This window comes from Elephas maximus, chromosome 14, assembly GCF_024166365.1.
Source record: "Elephas maximus indicus isolate mEleMax1 chromosome 14, mEleMax1 primary haplotype, whole genome shotgun sequence".
In the NCBI taxonomy this organism is placed as follows: domain Eukaryota; kingdom Metazoa; phylum Chordata; class Mammalia; order Proboscidea; family Elephantidae; genus Elephas; species Elephas maximus.
In genome coordinates this window covers 24004196-24016352 of record NC_064832.1, presented here as the reverse complement: position 1 = coordinate 24016352, position 12157 = coordinate 24004196, and positions in this window count along the sequence as shown.

Genomic DNA, 12157 nt, shown 5'->3' with positions numbered 1-12157 from the left:
AAACATTGGCAAGTGTGAAACATTCCAGAATTTCTGTGTGAACATCATATTGTCGGAGAAAAACTAAATTAAGCTGGTCTCTGGCAAGAGTTTGGAATGAACACAGAGCTAGAGTGAGCTGCTGGAGGTGACGGCTCTGACATTTTTGCAAGAACCCACACAGGGAGTAATCAGGCGAAAGCTAGAAGACCCGAGGCTGGGTTCCCCGCTTCATTAATTAGTGCACAAGAACATAATTGCTTTGCGTTTTACTTTTTGTGGTCTGGAGTGTGTGTTACGGGGCAGAAAGGTCATTTTCCCTCTTGCTTGTCTTGGGAAAGGTTTTAGGGAGCAGGGTAGAAGAAAGAGGAGTGGCAGCGAAGGTGAGTGGGACGCTCTGAAGCAGCTCGCACAGGTTCCTGAGGAACTGCTGAAGGAGAACTGGAGTTTTCTTTCCTCCACAAGGCAATCCAGGCAGAAGAGGAATTTGTTCATTTCAGAGTGTTTATTGAGCACCCTCCGAGTAGCCATTGAGAAAACAACTGTGCTAGGCACCAAAGGAGAGATGGTCCCAGCTCTTTCAGACTGTCTACAGTCTATAGGAGGGACATTGGTGGCTTAGTGGTAGAATTCTTGCCTTCCATGTGGGCAACCCGAGTTCCATTCCCACCTAATGTTCAGCCACCACCTGTCTGTCAGCGGAAGCTTGCACGTTGCTATGATACCGAACAGGCTTCAGCGGAGCTTCCAGACTAGGAACAAAGGTCTGATGATCTACTTCTGAAAACCAGCCAATGAAAACCCCATGAATCACAATGGTCCCGTCCGCATCTTATCGTGGGCTAGTGCAGGACTGGGCGGCAGCATTTCATTCCACTGTGCGTGGCGTTGTCATGAGTCGGGGGCCAACTCGATGGCAACTAACAACAAAACCTGCAGACATGAACTCACTAATTAGGATAAACAGGAAAGTGAAACAAATGGAGGTATGAGCGAAGTGCCAGGGAATGCAGATCATTAATTCTGGTCAGAGTTGCGTTTGTGAAGGCAGGTGGGAAGGGGGTGCACATCACAGAAGAGAGGCAAGCATTTGAGCTGGTCTTGAAATATGTAGAATTTTGAGGTCGGTGGAAGGGGAGGGATGGCATTCCTGCTGGAGTTCACCCCTGGGGTCACGGGAATGCCAGGGAATTGCAGCAATGAACCAGAGATCCCGTATTGCCCTTTCTCCTTTCCTGTCGTTGCCTCTGTGGCCCGATGGGGGAAGAACATGGCCTTCTGATGGGGCAGAGGTGCTCAAATGCCCCTAGGAAGCTGCTGCCCAGCTGTGGGCTCCTGTGGGGGCGTCCCATTCCTGATGGCTCTGGCAGTACTCTGCCCTCTTCTGTATCTTGGCATTCACATTGTCCTCATAGATTCTGGTAGAACGGCACATCCTGGGTAGTCCCTGGGTGGTGCAAACAGCTAATACGTTTGGGTGCTAACCCAAAGTTTGGTGGTTCAGGTTCATTCAGAGGTGACTGAGAAGAAGATACGGTGGTCTGTCTCCAAAAGGTCACAACCATGAAAACCGTATGGAGCACAGTTCCACTCTAACACACATGGGGTCACCATGAGTCGAAGGTGGCTTGACGGCAGTTGGTAGTGGTGGCACATCCTGGAGTTGGGCAGTGCTGATCTGTACTCTTCTTTGGAACTCATCAGCCTATGGCTGTCAGAGTGTGGCAGTGCTTGGGGCAGGTCGGGGTCTATTCCCTCCAACCCACCTCCTTCTCCAGGGCATAGGAGTTCCCTGTCACAATGGCTACCTAGCCAAATTTGAGAAGTAAGACTGGGCCCAAGTTCTCCCTCTCTTGTCCCACACCTTGAATTCTCGGTGGTCGATATATTATGGGTTCTCACTCTCAGATTTTTGTTAGCAACATCCTTTGCCTCAGGGCTCTCTTCTCTCCACTGTTTCTACAAAGTGTCCACAGAGAACACACCCATTAGGGGCCTCAGGATGTCGCTCTTTAGCAATTGGCTTACTTTACTGTGGCAGGGGCGGGGGTCTGCTCTTGCTGGGCTGTGATGTTAAGGACCAGCTGAGGACATCTTGCTCAGAGCAGTCACTGCTCCCGCAGTTGCTCCCCACCGAGCACCAGCTGCTCTCATTACTGGCGGCACACCTGAGCGTCTGCCAGTGCCTCTGGGTCCTGGCCACCTGCTCTGGAGTGTGGACAGGATTCTCGATGGCAGTATTGGCAACTGTTATTTGCCCAAAGTCATGAGATCAGTAAACGCTGCCTGATGAGGCTGAAGTTCGATTGGGCATTTGTCTGAGTTGTTCACAGTGGGTTATCTTACTTGACATTTTAAATTATCCAAGGCAGTTTTTCTGAGAATGTAAAATTACTGAATGGATGTTAAGATTTTTGTTTAGAAATACTTCAAAACTGTGGATCTGCTTGGGAGGAATTGACATTTACATGGTTATTTATTTGTCTTTTTTTTATGTCCTTCTGTAAAGTATTATATTCTTCATGTATGTCCCACACATTTCTCATTAAGCCTATTCTTAGGTACTTTGTGTGCTGCCGTTATTGTGACTTAGATACATTTTTCTCTATGTTTTCCCATTTCTGTTATGTATGTGTGTGTAATAATATACAAAATATATAAAAGCTATTGAGTTTTTATTTATTTGATTTACTGTTTTTATTCATGTTTATGTGTTTTATTTATTTTTATATATAGGCATTTACTCACTGGAAAGAAATTTTATTTCTATTTTTCACTTCCTATGCATCTGTTTTGTTTGTTTCATGTCTTATTGCATTGGCTAAAATGTATGTGTATATACACACATAAGTTTGTATAAACACACATACACACATATATAAATGAATATCAAATATAGAGATAAGAGTTGCTGTCTTATGTGTCCCTTATTTGATTTTTATGGGGATACTCCCTAAAATTAACTCACTGTTAATTAAAATATTTACTGATGATTTGAGAAATATTCTAATTTGGAATATTAAGGTAGTATCCTATTATTGGTTTGCTAAGTACTTTTTTAAATTCATGAAAGATTCTTAAATGTTTGATACCTATTGAAATAATTCTCTTATTTTTCTCCCACGTCTGTGAGGCAATGTGATAACTAGCTATACATACATTCTCACATGGAGCCATATTTGGTCATTTATTATTTTTTGGTCTGCTGCCACACTGGATTTATTATTTTGTTTAGAATTTTTTATATTCATATTGTGAGACTGATCTGCTGTTTTCTATTTTGTGTTCTCTTTGTTAAGTTGTAGAATCAGGGTTATTGTTGAGTTATAAAATGAATAGAAAAGTCTGTTATATTTTTCTGTGAGGGTGTATATAGCCAAAATACTATTTGTTTCTCAAGATATTATAAGAATTTGCCAGTAAAACTAACTGGTTAGGGCTTTTTGGGGAGATGGTTCACTGTAGAGTCCATTTCTTTCATAACTATCCATCTCTTAAAATTTCTACTGCTTCTTGATTCAATATATATTATCTCCCAAAGTCATCCATTTCAGAGTTACAGCAGTTTTCTTGTAGTAAATTATTCATCTCTCTCTTTTCATTCCCAAATTTGCATATTTGTGCTTTCTAACTTCTTAAAATTAGCCTTCTGAGAAATGTAGGTATTCATTGTTTTATATTGCACGTGACTGGGCTTTTAAAATTTAAACTACTGATTAAAAATTTTTGCTTTTTTTATGACCCCCCCCCAAAAAAAACTTGTAGAATTGAATTAATATCAATTAATTGCTCCTGACAGTTAACATCCATTAATCCCTCTGACAGGAGACAACTCTTGGCCAGTAATCAGAATCAAACCTAAACGGTCTCCTTTGAGAGTCAGAGGGACTCAGCCCACGTTCTCGGAAGAGCACCGAGAAGAAAGCTCACAGCCAGGTGAAGCACCACATGGCTGAAGCTGATAAAAGTTACAGGTTGCACAGGGCAAGTAAGGTTCATGCAGGTAACATGCTCTTTACCTCTTCCTTGTACCTCATGCTAAGTCTTTTCAGGTCTGCTGAATTCTGGAGTCTGACTTCCATTTTTCCCTTTTATCCTTTGTTCCTAGTTTAGGCTTTATCTTTGTCCCTGAACTAGGTCCTTGATAGCCATCACCAACCTTATCTTCAAAACAGGAAACTTGACTTAATTTTCTAAAACCCCATTTTTATGCCCTGGATTCGGAGCAAAATTTTTTCATAAAAAAATAGATTTTCCAGAAAAATGAGAATTGGCAATTTACTCCATGAACTTCATTGAAAAATGATTCTTTTATATTTAAATAATAGTAGAAACATTAGCAAGGCAATACTTTTCCCCGTTCCTATCATTAATTAGTTTTTGTTGACGTTGTTGTTAGGTGCCATTGGGTCGGTTCTGACTCATAGCAACCCTGTGTACAACAGAATGAAACACTGCAAGGTCCTATGCCATCTTCACAATCGTTGTTATGCTTGAGCCCATTGCTGAAATCACTGTGTCAAACCATCTCGTTGAAGATCTTCCTCTTTTTCGCTGACCGACTGCTTTTCCAAGCATACTGTCCTTCTCCAGGGCCTGATCCCTCCTGATAACATGTTCAAAGTATGTGAGACATAGTCTTGCCATCCTTTCTTCTAAGGAGCATCCTGGTTGTACTTCTTCCAAGACAGATTTGTTCCTTCTCTTGCCAGTCCATGGTATATTCAATTTTCTTTGCCAACACCACAATTCAAAGACATCGATTCTTCTTCAGTCTTCCTTATTCATTGCCCAGCTTTCACATGCATATGAGGTGATTGAAAACTCCATGGCTTGGGTCAGGTGCACCTCAGTTTTCAAGGTGACATCTTTACTCTTCAACACAAAAGAGGTCTTTTGCAGCAGATTTGCCCAATGCAATGCGTCTTTTGATTTCTTGACTGCTGCTTCCGTGGGTGTTGATTGCGGATTCAAGTAAAATGAAATCCTTGACAACTTCAATCTTTTCTCCATTCATGATGATGTTGCTTATTGGTTCAGTTGTGGGGATTTTTGTTTTCTTTATGTTGAGGTACAATTCATACTGAAGGCTGTGGTCTTTGATCTTCATCAGTAAGTGCTTCAAGTCCTCTTCACTTTCTGCAAACAAGGTTGTGTCATCCACGTAACGCAAGTTGTTAGTGAGTATTCCTCCAATCTTGATGCCCTGTTCTTCTTCATATAGTCCAGTTTCTCGGATTATTTGCTCAGTATACAGATTGAATAAATATGGTGAAAGGATACAACCCTGACGCACACCTTTCCTGACTTTAAACCATGCAGTATCCCCTTGTTCTGTTCGAAGGACTGCCTCTTGATCTATGTACAGGTTCCACAGGAGCACAGTTAAGTGTTCTGGAATTCCCATTCTTCACAGTGTTATCCGTAATTTATTATGGTCCAGGGTCAAATGCCTTTGCATAGTCAATAAAGCAGAGGTAAACATCTTTCTGGTATTTTCTGCTTATTTATTAATTAGTTTTAGGGTACATAAATGTTAACTAATTATTTTGAATGATTAAGAAATCAGACATTAAAGAAGTACTCCAACATTATTCATATCTTTTTAAAACTAAATATCTTCATTAAACAAGTTGGTGTTTCTGAAAGAAAAAAAAAGGGGGGGTTTACTTTATGTCCTTTGAGAGATTTAAGAATTAAGTCTCTCAAGTTGCTGAATTTTTAACCAGGCCACTGGTTCCTTAATGAAAGCTGTGAAACCACTGTCAAATTTGTAAGGAAAACCTGACCTTCAGTTTGCTTCTTTTATGCAAAAAAGAAGAGAACCAAATGTTAGAAATGTTAACCCTCTATTTCACCTGCCATTTTTCTCAGAGCGAAAGGCCAGGCATGGTGTTTTCAACTGCCATCAAGAAAGGGTGGTGTTTTCAGTAAGAAATCACCAAAGAAAGCAGAGAAAGAAGAGTGTATTTTATTGCGGTCTTGGTGACAAAGATTATGCGGTTGTCATTTCTCATTGACTCACTTTTTTACTGGATTTTGAAAATAGTAGTGTTTGAGCCAGCACTGGAAGAGATAAACCACACACTGGCTCACTTTCTACATCAATCTGGCTGGGGAGTTGTCTGGCCAGAGTCGCATACTGTTGCAACGCAGCTTGGAGGTAACCGAGGGGTAAAGAATATGTCTTCCTTTGCCAAAATGATAGGGTGTTTAAAACATCACCCAGGGCGTTTTCTGCTCTGTTTTATTTGCCTGGTTAAGAGCTCTACTCCAAGAGAAACAAATTCAAAAAGCTATGAAGTGAAATTCTACCCCTTGTTTCTTCTACTCTAACAGAAAAATGGTAGATTTTACTTAATGAGAACATATTATCCTACATTCGATGATTCGCAGAGATTTCCTATGCGTACGTATTTGTCTTCATCCCCCATAGACTTCTCTGAGAGGTCTTTTTCCTAAGGCAATTGTTCTCATAGTAGAGCATGCATCTGAATTAATGGAAGGGCTTCCTAAAGCATAGATTGCAGGGTCCCACCCCAGAGTTTCTGATTCACTAGATCTGGGGTGGGGCCTGAGAATTGATATTTCTAACAGGTTCCCAGGTGATGCTGGTGCTGTGGAGCCAGGGATCATACTTTGAGAACCACTGTTCTAAGCAAACTTGTGAGTTAAGTGAAAATGCTTAGAAAATTCCTTAAGTAGCTAAGCTTTCTCATAACACAGTTTCACAGGTAAGTGAAAATTGGATCTGAAGCATATAGTTGGAAAAGGTAGTCCAGAATAATATAGGCTGATGGAGCAATAAGAGAGAAGTTCCAAGTTTAACAGGATGATCAATTTCATGGAACACATACTTGAACGGTTCTAATGAATATGGGGTTTGCACCTCAGCTGCAAGGTAAGGTGTGTCGCAAACGAGAGCTGGTGTGACATAGCACTACGTCTTCCCTTCCAAATGTGGGCGTTCATTGTCATGCTTCTGGGGACTTATGCAAGGGGAGCCGTGATGCCTTCCTCAGGGCAAACCACCTGTGGCATTAGCTTTGTAGCATACCTGACAAGGAGTTGGAAACTATTCCTGAAACAACCCAAACGTACAAACAAAGCAGCCATTTGCTATGGGACTGGAGGAGAATCTTTGCCTCTAGCTACTCAGGGTCCTCATAGAAAGGGGCTTATTTTCTTTGCCAGGGTTGAAGCTGGCTAAAGAGGTAAAGGCAATTCTCCCCTGCCTGTACCCGGGAAGACTTGTCAACCTACACTACACAAAGCTGCAAATTGAGCTGGTTCATTACTGAACCCCAAGGCCAGGGACAGATTTCTACTGACCTCTCCTCAGTCAGAGGGTCATATCACAGGGAATAGTGCTCAACTTCCTCCTTCAGATGGAGTTCTGAGCAACAGGGCCTTCAAGTCTCAGGGTCTACTGGAGAGGAAATGAAAAAGTATGCAAAATCAGGCTGTTGCCTGACTTCTGTGGTTGAGAAACCACAGAGAGGCCAGTCCACTGCAATTGTCCCCTGTGACAGCTTGCCCAGTGAGCCCGTGGACTACCAAGCCCTGCCAGCTCTCCATCTGAATACTGGAACCACAGTCAAGCTGGTGTGTCTTTGACAGGGTAGCCTTTGAATTCTTAAAATATGTTCTGACTGGTGTCTAGCCCAATGGGAGATGTGATTACAGTAATTGATGGGCTCCCGATACTGGCTGCTTTCTGAAAATGCAGTGTTGGGTATTTTGAAAGTTATTCCATGAATGTTTATTTATACATGACTACACTTTTCTGTATGTGAAAGGCTTGTGGCTAATGTGTCAAACGAGGACAACCAAACCACCAAGGTCTCTTCCCTGGAATATCACAGAGGAAAAATTTAGGATTGAGAAAATGCATGCATTTCTCAACTGGTGTAAAAGAATTTCCTTCACTTAAAAAAAAAAAATTTTTTTTTTTTTTTTGGTTGTGGGTAGAAGATATAAGTAAGGTAAGAATTTACACTGAATTCAGAATCTGTGATCACATCTACCCGTAGCCTACTGTCCTTGAGCACCTCATATAGTAGTTAAAGGGAACAGTTTCGGAGTTGAATAACTTTTCAGTGCTCTGAGCAACAGTGACCTTGAAAATTTACAAATGGACAACAGATATAAACATACAGAGCTATACCTTGTACTTGTTAAAATAACTATCCCTGGTCAAGGCTTTTTGGTGTAGTTGTTTCTCCTATTTCACTGATTGTTCTTCTATCCTTGATTTAATGGTTTTATTGTCTATGTTTCTATTATTTTAATTCCTTTCATCCACTCAGGAAGGAATAACCAAAGCTGGGGAAAATTCAAGGCAACATAATGATAAACAGAAAAAATATTGAAGTTGTCAAGGATTTCATTTTACTTGGATCCACAATCAATGCCCTTGCAAGAAGTAGTCAAGAAATCAAGTGCAGGATTGTATTGGGTAAATCCGCTGGAAAAGACCTCTTTGAAGTGTTAAAAAACAAAGATGTCACTTTGAGGGCTAAGGTGCGCCTGACCCAAGCAATGGTATTTTCGGTTGCCTCATATACATGCAAAAGCTGGACAATGAATAAGGAAGGTCCAAGAAGAATTGATGCCTTTAAATTATGGTGTTGGCAAAGAATGCTGAATATACAATGGACTGCCAAAAGAATAAACAAGTCTGTGTTGGAAGAAGTACAACCAGAATGCTCCTTAGAAGCAAGGATGGTGAGACTTCGTCTCGGTACTTTGGACATGTTAACAGGAGGGACCAGTCCCTGGAGAAGAACATAATGCTTGGTAAAGTAGAAGGGTCAGTGAAAGAGTGGAAGACCCTCAGCGAGATGAACTGACACAGTGTCTGCAACAGTGGGCTCAAACATAGCAACAATTGTGAGGATGGTGTAGGACCAGGCAGTGTTTCCTTCTGTTGTACATAGGGTCACTATGAGTTGGAACCGACTCGATGGCACGTAACAACAACAACGTTGTCTACGTTTGTATTATTATAATTCATCTCATTCACTCAGGACGGCACGTAACAACAACAACAAAAATTCAAGGCAATAAAGGTGATGTTTCAACTGTTTAATGCTGTCTATAATCTGCCTTTAGTGGTGTCAATGCAGCTTATTCTAGCCATGTGGGAAGAAAGATTCTTTTATGCCCAATACTCTTGCTTGCAGTGAACAATGTGAAGCAGTAATGTGAACATTTAAACCTAGGGAGAAAATTGACCCCAAATAAAGCCTCTTTCAGCCTGGTATGTTGATGCTTCTCTGTAAGGTTTATTTTATTTCTGTATTTCAACTATTTTTTTTAAAAGCCACTGGGAAATACTGAGTTGTTTTGATGTGATTTATCCATCCTGTGGGCATGTGACGGAAATAACAATCACATTCCACTCAGCTGGCCATTTCACCAAGAAGCTAACTTCTTAGAATGTGAGGAATCTGGAGTCACAAACTACATATAAGGGTATGCGGTCAGGGATTGTGAACGTGTGACCGGTGGGCCGTGGTAGTGTGCTAAAGGCAGCGTTGCTTGGCAGGTAATGTGCTTACTCTCAGCGCAGGCACTTCCGCACCGCTTCCCTGCTCTGGCCTGCTTTACCTCTTGTGTTGTCTGCTGGGTTCCTAGGCTCTTTAGGATCCTTTTAGAGTCATAGGCCCTAGGCCAGCCTTCTTTAAAAGTTAGATTTCTCTTCTGAGTTTTGTCTTGTTTCTGCTACAATTTAGTCAGAGCTCTATCTAAATACTCTGGTCCTTGAAGAAAAAGTTCCTTTGGTTCTAGATATAGAAATTGAATCGAGGCCATGCCATCACCAATTTCTCAGCTACTCTGAGACCCTGGGCTGCTCTGCTTTCCTTTGGACTCTGGCCCAGTGGTCTCCCAGAATGTGGCTTCCTTTTGTTGTAGTTCCTCTTCACTTCCTCAATCCTTTCTTGGGCTACTCACCACCCCTCCCACTCTATCACCACCCTTCCCACTGTAGGCCTGGGTCATTTGCCCTTTATCTCTTGTCCACCTTCCTCCCAGATAATCTGTGGCCTATCAAAATTAGTATTGACAAAGCCCCTTCACTGACGTAGGCTAAATGTAATATGATTCTTGTTCATAACTACAAAGAGGAACTATTCCATGCGTACAATTTGAAAGGTTCACGTTCAATTGATATTTATTAAGTGTCCACTATAGAAAAAAAAAAAAAAGCACCTTACAAATGCTTTTACATATGTTAATCTTTACGCAATGGTATGAGGTAGGGATCATCATGGCCCAATGAAGGAAACAGGCTTAGACTATTTAGAGAACTTGTGCAAGTCCACGCAGCTAGTGAATGGTTGAGCAGAGGCTGAAATTCCCAAAGATGCTCCTGCTTCTAAGCCAAAACATTTTCTTAGCACAAGATTATGGATTGGGGTGAGGGGGACAGGTAATGCCTCTTCCCCCAACTCCGACCTGAGACAGCTCTGTACTAACATTTGGGCCTGGGTAGGTCCTCTGGGGTGAGTAGTGGTGGACAGCTTAGCCAAGGCTGTAAACTGAAGAGGCATTGATCAGGTATGCAGAGGAACAGCACGAGGCATTATCACAACTGTTCAGCCTACTCTGAAATCAATCTGTTCCTGAAACCCTCGTCTCAGCTGAAGGTGGGAAGAGAGAGACATCAGTGCAGGCATAGGGAGCTGGAGCTGCTGAGGCCTTGCTGAGGCTCTCTTAGGACTTGTGAGCTTGGGCCTTGGGTTAGGGGAGGAAGGGGAAGTTAGGGACTTTATCCCTCAGGGAGGATGTAGGCAAATTTTGGCTTTGTTGTCCTCTTGTTCAAGAGTCTTGCTCTGTACACAGAAGGACAAAGGAAGGAAAAGGGTAGGGTGTGAGGTGTTGGTAATGCTGAAATTGATCTCAGATGCTATAGGATGTAATGATACTCTCCTGGTTACAATATATTACATGAGACTATATTTTGAAGTTTTTTATGTTTATCAGTGGCTAGGACTTCAAATTCTTTTGAATTCCTTCAGAGTCTTGTAGAGTTCTAGACGTTTATATATATATATTTTAATTTTTTATTGTGCATTAGGTGAAAGCATACACAGCAAATTAGTTTCCCATTTGATAGCTTGTACATAAAGTGTTCCATGACATTGGTTCCATTCCCTACAATGTGCTTGTCCTCTTTCCAATTCTGTCCTATGTTTCCCATTTCTTTTTGTTTTGAATTGTTACCCCTTCCTGCCTTCTTATCTTTGTTTTTGGGCAAATGTTGCCCCTTTGATCTTGTATAATAGATTGTTGTAAGGAACATGTTCCTCTTGGGTGTTGTTTATTTTATGGGCTTGTCTATGGTTTGGCTGCTGGGTGGTCTCCAGTAATGGCGTTGGTTCCAGTTCAGAAGGGTGTCCTAGAGCCATGGCCTTGGGGGTTCTTCCAGTATCTATGAGACACTCATATATTCTTAATAAATGATCTCTGAATAATGTGAGTTGAGAAATGAATAAATGAGATTTCCTAATCCTAATTTCTTATTCTTTTCAATTTGTGTTCCTACTCAAAAAATACGTATTCAGCTTCCACTCTGATCCTCAGCTATGATCAAGACAGATAAGGGCCTTGCTCTCATGGAACTTACATTATAGAGATACAGAGAGAGATAATAAACTGACAATTGAACAAGAGCGAGAAGTGCCATGAAGAAAATAAATCAAGGTAGTACAAGAGAGTGCTGGGGGTAGGGATGCTGTTCTTTAGCTTGGGTAGTTAGGCAGGATCTCAACATAATGTTTTCAAGGCTCATCCATGTTGTAGCACGTATCAGTACTTTATTCCTCTTTATGGATATGCTAGATGGGTTGACACTGTAGCCACAACAGTGGTCTCAAGCACACCGAGGATCAGGAGGGTGGTGCAGGATCTGGCAACATTTTGTTCTGTCATACATGGGTCAGCATTAGTTCGAACCAACTCAATGCTAACTAACAACAACACATGGTTATATCATACTTTGTTTATCCATTCATAATCCTGTATAGTAAGAAGGAGCCAGCCATGCACAGCTTTGGAGAACCCTCAAGGGGGAAGGCCCCAGCAAGATGGGGCTGTTAGAGAAAACTTGTGTGCTGAATGTGCTGATATCACTGCTCATGTATGGGCTAGAATATCTCTGTGACCTGTGCTC